Below are 8,677 nucleotides of genomic sequence, written 5' to 3'. Positions count from 1 at the left end.
ATGAAGGACTGCACAGCCAGTCCTCGGGAGCTTGCTCCCATCATGTCTCACCCAAGAAAAAGAAGAAGCCCCATCAGACTGGATATTTTAATGGTATGACATAACCAGGAGCAAAATGCCATATGTCTTCTGTTTTCATTGCAATAAAAGTTGAGGGCAGCAGACACGGCTTTTTACAAGTTCCTGATGCTTGAAAGCCTTGGGAAATTTAAGAAAATTAAAATTAAGCCAAAAGGGAAAGCTAAGCATGATTTTTCTGTCCACACTTCACTTACCTGGCATTTCTGTCACTGGGCCAGTGAGGGCTGGGATCTGTTTCTCCACAGAGACAAAGGTTTATGTGCTGTGAAGAAGGTAGTGATATTCTTTTTTCATGTTAACTGAAACAAACACATTTACTTGAGAATATTTGTCAGGGCAATAGCATATGAATAGCACCTTCCACACCCCAAAAATTAGATGAATACCTGTTAGATTGGTAGTTAAACAGTACCAGAAGCAAGAAAGTGACATCAAGATCTGCAGCCATTGTTCAATGAATTTGAACAATGAGGAAGAGAGTTTAAATTTATATAATCTGCTTCATCTGGGACTAGCTGACTTGACTAACCAGAAGATGAAACACATTAAATGGAATTTATATAATGGAATAAGCTTTGCTCATTTGCTGACCTGGAAGAAGTTTCACATGGAAATTTAGGAAAATGCACATAAATAATTGCTATGATTTCATTTTTTTTTTCTAGAGAAGCTGAACAGAAATACTTTAAATAAATTGTATGCAAAAAAAAAAGAGCCAAATTCTGTCTTAAAATTTAACTTGAAATTAACTTAAATATATAAAAATTGTTTTAGAATATTAGGACAGTCTAAAAAATATCCTTATGCAGTGACAAATTCTGATACAATTTTAGCGTTAAGGATTGTTAAGAGAGAAAGAGAGGAATTCCTAACAAAAGGGAATGAAAATCGTCAAAGGATTTATATGTTAACAAATAGGATTCTACCAAAGATCATGTATTTCACAGAAAATCACCATCTGTCACCCTCATACACAAAAGGGAAAAAGAAAAAAAAAAAAAAAAAAAAAAAGGGAAAAAAAGCCCAGATTTTTGAGCTCCCTCTGCTGGAAGCAGTTACTTTTCTTTGCCTTTCCCTTGGTACACCTACCACAAACACTAAAACCTACCACATTTCCAGCAATAAACTGGACATTTCACTTTACATGTGATACCAAGGGAGAAGAGCTTTCTTTCCTCTTTACACAAGAAGCTCAAATGCATGGAAGCCAGTACTGCTCACCCCACAACTGGAAAAAAACAAGCAGGATTTAAAGATTGACTGTATTACCAATGGGATTTCTCCTGCTGCTTTTCCTCTCTTTTTTGAATATAGGCATTCATACTTACAAAGCTTCTCCCACCACAACACTGATCCTCGTTTTTCTCTGTACCAAATCAACAGGGAATCAGTAAATTACTGTTTAAAAATATAAAAGGGCATTCTCAATAACATCGCTGCAGGAACAAGCCTTAAAAATATTATGCCAAACACTATTACTCATGGCAGTCATGCAGGAGAGCTGACACAGTTGTGATGAGTTCACAGCTAAAATCGTATCAGTAAATAATTAGGTAGTGCCTCAAATGCCTGGTTTAGCTGTAGGTGCCCTGCAAGATGAACATTTTGGGATGAGAGCTTGGAGCACGTCAGAAGTGTGTCAGGTCAGGCGGGGTGCCGTTTTAAACAGCCATCGTAGAACAGGATGAAGCACACAGCGGAAGGAGATTTCTTCTTTACCAACCACAAAACGCATTTAAATGCTTTCCCCAGCGGGGTCTTTTGACAGTTTTTACCACATTTGTCCTTTTTTCTTTCAGCCTTTTGTCTGCAGACAGGCACGGCCGCTGGCTTCAGCTGCCCAGTGTATCAGCTGCTCTGCTCAAAGCAGCACCATTTAGCTCGGTGACTGCCTAACCAGGCTGGTGTGTGACACACCTGGCACAGCTCATTGGCAAGCCTGGGTACGGCTCAGCTTCACAGGGATTTTAAAGAAACCAGTATGTTCATCATCTGAGATCCAGCATATACACACATATATGTATGCATTCTATCAATACAGAATGGATACAAACACACGGTGGAAGAGATAAGAAGTGAAAGAGCTTTCTTGGGGATATGCACGGGTGGGTGCTTTCAGGGGACAGATCCAGGGTGAAAAGAGCTATGTAAAAATAAGAGTCATAAAAGCACGGAAACATAGATTGAGGTTACGAGGGCAGCACTAAAGAAAGTGAAAAATTATGTGAAAAGTGAAAAATGGGGTCACTGAGAAGGAATTAAAGGTGGGACAGCAAAGGCAGGAAGGAGGAACAAAGGAAGAATACCACCACATCTCACAGTCCCTTTCCTGAGAACTCCCCCCTCTCCCCCAGCATCAACCTACACAGAAAGGAACATGAAAAATCACTTTTTTTCTCTTTTCTAGACAAGAAAAAGAGGTGTCTTGTGCTTTTTAGCTTCTGGTTACTTTTCATCATTTATTCCCACAAGTACAAGCCCTCCCTTTTAATGTTGGGTTTAAACACTTCACTGAAAAGTCTGTGTGATAAATTTTGGTCATTAACACTATTCACTGCTATATTGTAGATATTGTCCAAGATGTAACGATACCAACAGGTCTAACCCACTGCCAGCAGATGAACTGCTGCTACAAATTAAGAAAGAGTGGCTTAAATCTATACACTACTAAACAGACCACATTCCATTTTAATAATTACAATAGACTGCTGAATTGATAATATTTTTTTAGTGACACTGGTTCTTTGAATATAAGATAATTTCTGATAACTTCATTTAGGTTTATTTAATTTGCTCTGTTCAAGATGTGTAGTAATCGGGATGTAATCTCCAGGACAGCTGTTAAAGACTAATATTTATTTCTTGGATACAGTTACTTACAGAGGATAGACTTACAGAAGGGTCATACCACTGCTTAAGGTCAGGAGTTAATGTTCATTAATTCTAGGAGTTTCATCCTTTTTTCCTTCCTCTCTCTCTCTCTAAGTATCAAATGCAAAAGAAATATAGAACTATTAAAACTATCACCTTGACAATTAATCACAGGAGAAGAATGAGCTCAAATAGTGAGAACAGGCTATATAAAGTGAGTCAGAAGAGAAAAGTGCATTTTCCCCCCTAGTACTGATTCTCCCTGGCATGCATACCAACAATTGCTCCATGTCTTCAGGGTACTGTTTTCACGGCTGCTGAGCTGGGTCCATTCTTGGGATCCCCTTGGATACAGCTGGTGGCTGCAGCTGCCAGCAGCTGCTTAGGCAGACTGCAGCTTGGAGCACCACAGCCCGGCAGCGAGAAAGCCCCAAGGAACAAAAGGCTGCTGTTCCCAAACAGGTGTTTTTTCCCTAACCTCCTGTCCCCATGTTCTATTTCCAACATGCAAGCATGGTTCAGAGAGTTATATTTTGTTGCACAGCCATTTCTATTACATCTGGCTTTGGTAGATATTTTGCCGTGCTCAATCAAATCTGTGGGTGGGATAGCACAGGAGACTGATCTGCCTGAGAGTTCCTGAATGCTAATTGGTGGACTGACTTTTAAATCCATGGAATCATAGGACTTTTTGGGTTGAAAGGGACTTTAAAAATCTAGTTCCAAGCACCCTGCCATAGGCAGGGACACCTTCCACTAGACCAGGTTGCTAAAAGTCCCATCCAACCTGATCTTGAATCCAGGTCCCCGTATGTGAGACTGTATTCTACTTTGCTGCCCCCAAAAAACTCTGGGTATTCTTCAGAGAGTCCACAGCATGGGGAGGATGCCTTATTTTCAAGTTCTGCTGGGAATGACAGCTGTGCAAAGTCCTAACACATCAACTGAGGCCTACACTGGTTATTTTTGAAAAGCCAGAAGAGGCAAACAGATACTGCCAGTTCAATGGTAGATGTTGTTGTTGTTGTCATGCGCAGGGGGTAACTTGCTGGTATTCATATTAAACAGCAACAGCTAAATTTGATTTATTTCCTATGAAGAATTCCCTTTCTGTTTCGTAGGCACCAAAAGAAAAGGGTACCTACTTGCACACTAGAGATTGCTAATAAAAAAGAGGATTATACAGAAAGAGCGTGACAATATGTGTGACAATAGGTGGCAAGAATTCTTTAAGGAAGTTGGTATCAGATGCTGATATATCAGCAGCTTCTGTTTGATTACAAGTCTTGGAAGACTACACAGCAATGGAGAGTCCACATTGGGCAAGTTATCAGCTCACATGAAAGAGAGATACTGTCTGCTGGCCTTTTCATTTTGGCAGGTTTATTTTCAAACCTTAAGTTCCTTAAGAAACATCCAGTTCCAAGAAGCTGAAAGAATATAGAGGAAAACCATCTATTTTTACTCCAATCATTTTTGTCATCAACGCCCCAGAACTTATTGTCTGAGTAAAACTGTGTAATGCTATCTAAAAATAAGCCCATACACAATATTTAGTACCAGAAAAGAAATCTCTTTCAAGCAGGAAGAACATATTAACTGCTATTCTTAGTGATTCCATCAAGCTTTTAAAACTAAACTTAGCTGGGTTTGAGTTACTTTCCCTTTCCAGTCTATTTCTCAGGAGTTCTCCTCTATTCTCACCCCATATCACCAGCCTCATCACCAGAACATTCTGCAACCTGAGGCAACAGAGAAAGCATAAAGTTTTCACATCCCAAGATATAATGAGTTGCAGTGAAGGAAACAGGCTTCCTGTGACCTCCTCTTACAATATCATGAATGAGAAAGTTCCTAGCAGAGTCACTTTCCCCTCAATTCTCTCATCAGACTTCAGCCATATTGGGGCATAAAGGCTGTTTGACACAGTTAAGTGTCAAATTTACTTCCCCCAAAAGCAAAAAATGATGGTGAACATGTCAGGGACTGTATAAGAATAATCTTAAGAAGGAGTATTAATCAAGATCTCACTTTATGAGGGAGTGCTCTAATCCCTATGTTTCAGGAGATTTCATAGCTGAATTCCTAAAAGAAGCTTGTTGTGCTGCCTTTCAGGGGTGTGTCTAGATTTTTCACAGAGAATAAAGCATATGGACTAATGAAAAGGGATGGTGCATGTTAACATCTAAACAGGACAAAGATGGGATGCCTCTGGGGCATGTTCCTAGACCCAGGACATAGAAAGTGCTCTCATGTCCTATAATTTAGACATTGCTGAAAGTACCTAAGTAACACCTGCAAATTCATGTTGCATGCACCTCAAAAATATTCTTTCACATTACTTTATTATTTATCTAGTCAGTTCTTCCAAATTACAGCCAGAATAAGCTGTCTATATACCTGCAGAATATCAGTTCTGATATTCTATCAGTTCTTTCTTCACCTTCTGCTTGGTCTTATGTCTTGGTTTGAAAAGACAGGTGTCTGATAAGGAAAGCAGAAACCTCTCTTGAAACTGAAAAAATGTAACCCTCCCCTCTCTCCAAATTACTATAATCTTGAATTCCAGGGGCTCTTAGGAAAAGATATGGGAGTAGGAATAACAGTTCTTTACTAGGAAAATTAAAATAAAAATGCAGTAGTATTAAAAAAAAAAAGAGTCAGAATACAACCTGATACCCTGTTGGTCAGGGTATTGGTAGCAGTCCAATAAATGGTAGCTGCAGTCCTCTGGCAGTGACAGATGTGCTTCTGCTGAAGCAATTCTCCTGTAGAAGGGTGTAGTTTTCCTCTGAAGGTCCATTGGTGGTGTAGATGGGACCTGTCTTTCCTCTGGGAATCCAGTGGAGAAAGGCTGCCTGTGGTGTTCCAAGTCTCAGATTATATCCAGGTAGGAATTCTTGGCTTCTCCCCACCCCAGGTAGAGCATCTCACAACGGGATGATGTAATTTTATCAGTCATGCAGAGATACTCAATGACCCATTAACAGAAGATAACCCACTGGAGGGAGGATGGGTTGTGGAAGAGATAAAGAATACCACCCCATCTGAGTTTAACAGCTGATAATAGAATAAATACTTTTGGTTACATCTTGCAACCAAAAGCATCTTATAATTGAGATGATACAATAAATACTGTAATTCTGACTACCACTTCATTTTCTGCATGAATTTCAGCATACTGGTTTTAATTAATTTAAAACCCAGTATCTCTATTTCTGCTCTCTCCTAGCAAATAGACATTCCAGATCCAGAAACAGACAGTTAAATTTAATAAACATGTAATGCCCATCTCCTGTACAATTTAAACTGACACCATGACCCAATAAAGCTTTTTGGCATCATAAACAGTCTCAGTTTAGGGAGGGTGGTGGTTCTGTGGCAGTAATAGGAACCAGATATAACTTGTAGTGCTTGTCTGGTTTAGACATCTCAAATAGAACATTTAAGAGGCTCCAACAGTGGCAGTTTGGATGAAAAAGTAAAATCAAATTTGACTGAGAGACTACCAGCAATATCAACCTGGGGCACCATGAGCTCATGAAGTACTTGTTCTTATGTGGTTTAGATTCCCTGATACAAGTTCAGAGTGTTAAGACTAAAAATAAAGATTATATCTGGATTTTTTTAAACATGTTTGTAAATGTGATGTTTATATTAAATACCTGAAATTTCTTAATAAACTAGATAAGATGCTTCCTATAATTAATTAATTAATATAATTAATATTTTAAAATTTGTTAGACACCTGAAGTTAATGTGTCCATCACTCATGAACTTCTAATAACAAAGCCTGTTGGAAACATAATTTTAACTTTGATATATGAAGAATATGCTTAGAATAAAGCACACTAACTCAGTCACAAGAGTCACTTTCAAAAGAAACCATGCTATCTTGAGTCCTGAACAGTGAGTAGAAACAGAGTTCATTGACTCAGAATGGGAACTGTTCAGTGAATGAACTGTTTAAAATCTGCAACTTGTGTGTCTTTGCACAAGATACACAGCTGGCAAATACATGGTACAACAGGATACAATACCCGAAGGTTTCTCTGTACTGGAATACCTCTGTATCTGCAGGCACCTCTGATACGTGTGTTTTCTTACTCAGCAGGGGAAGGGAATCTCTGGAGTGATCCCAGTGGTGCACTGTCCTCTCCCAAGACAGGCTATATGCTTGTTTAATTTGCCTTTGAGACCTTCAGTGATGCACTGCCACAGTCTCTCTATGGCCACCGATGGCTGAACTCTGCGCTGGAAACAACTGCACAAGCTTTGCTCAGGCATCTGCTGGCTGGCAGATCTCCAGTGTCCTCAGGCTTGCACCTGGATTGACACAGAATCTCAGAGCCACTAAGGCTGGAAAGGACCTCTAAGATCATCAAGTCCAACCTTTGACTGAATGCCACCATATCAACTAGACCATGGCACTGTCATGTACAGTCATTTCTTGAACTCTTCCAGTGGTAGTGACTGCTGCTTCCCTGGGCAGCCCGTTTCAGTGCTTAACCACCCTTTCAGTGAAGAGATTATTTCTGATGTCCAACCTGAACCTCCCCTAAATGTCTGGAATCTGTGCTGAAGTGTCAGATACAGGCAGGCTCCCCGGGCCCTGCTCCTGCTTGGGCCACTCCTGAGTACCCAAAGCAACAGGCACAGCTGGTTCCCAGCACAGCCTGAGAGGCAGGCTCAGCAGCAGGGTAGATGTGCCTGTTGGGAGGAACCCTGAGCAAAGCAGTAAAGGCCCACTGATTAAGAAACTGTTGAAAACTTTTTAACTGAAGTTAAAAGCAATCAGGATTGTATTACAGATACAATGCAGCTGCTGGAGTTTCAATTTACATCTCATATTAGTGCAAGGCAAAAGCCTTGATAATTCTGTCCCCAGATCCCAGAGGTCCCAGCCAAGTCTCACTGATGAGCTGACTGTCATCACTTCTGGGTGTGTTAGATAAGTGTGGTAGGGAGCAAACTGGCTGAATTCTGTGGAGTTTTAATCACCCACCAAACAAGCATTTGAAAGGCAGGGATGCATTAGGGTTCAGTAACAGTCTCCTTAGCCAAAACATTCACGGACCAGGGGAAAAATGCTCGGGAGTTGTAGTTACTTCAGCAGAAATCAGGAGAAAAATACAAATGTTACCAGGTACAGAAAGTATGTTACTATTGTTAACTTGAAAGAAGTTGGCAAAGACATACGTTACAGAGAAGTTGGCAACACCCCTCTAAAGATCTTGTGCTATAGTACTGGTCAAAGCTGTTTGATTACGACTCAGAAACTTTTGTGGGCTGCTATCAGAAAAAGAGAGTAACTCCTTTTCTATTTTTTTTTTTTTCTTCCCAGAGAGAGGAAAAGCATTCCACCATAATATTCAAGGAGAAAGAGTTCTGAAGAGCATTCAAACCTCTATTGCTACCAATTAAGCTCATGTTAACCAGCTTAATGCTGATGTTAATGCATAAGCATGTTATTGAGGAAAGGATGAGAGGTACCAAAGCCATCCTTGCTTTGGACAGTGCTGACAAGGAGCTTTAGGCTGTGCAGCTCTCAGTGATAATACATTGTGCTGAGCGGGTATTTATTGTCTCTCCAGTTCCTTTTCCTGAAAGAAAAAATTAAGCATAGAAGCAGTCCATAACTACATTAGCAGAGATAGGGAAAATACCTGACCAGCTCATTCTGTAACCATGTGGGTTGTCTGAGATTTTGAGTCTGAGATTTTTA

This window comes from Pseudopodoces humilis, chromosome 3 (genome assembly GCF_049639895.1).
Source record: "Pseudopodoces humilis isolate 2021_Gansu_Grassland_sample_001 chromosome 3, ASM4963989v1, whole genome shotgun sequence".
NCBI lineage: Eukaryota > Metazoa > Chordata > Aves > Passeriformes > Paridae > Pseudopodoces > Pseudopodoces humilis.
Note: the sequence above shows the minus strand (reverse complement) of the source record.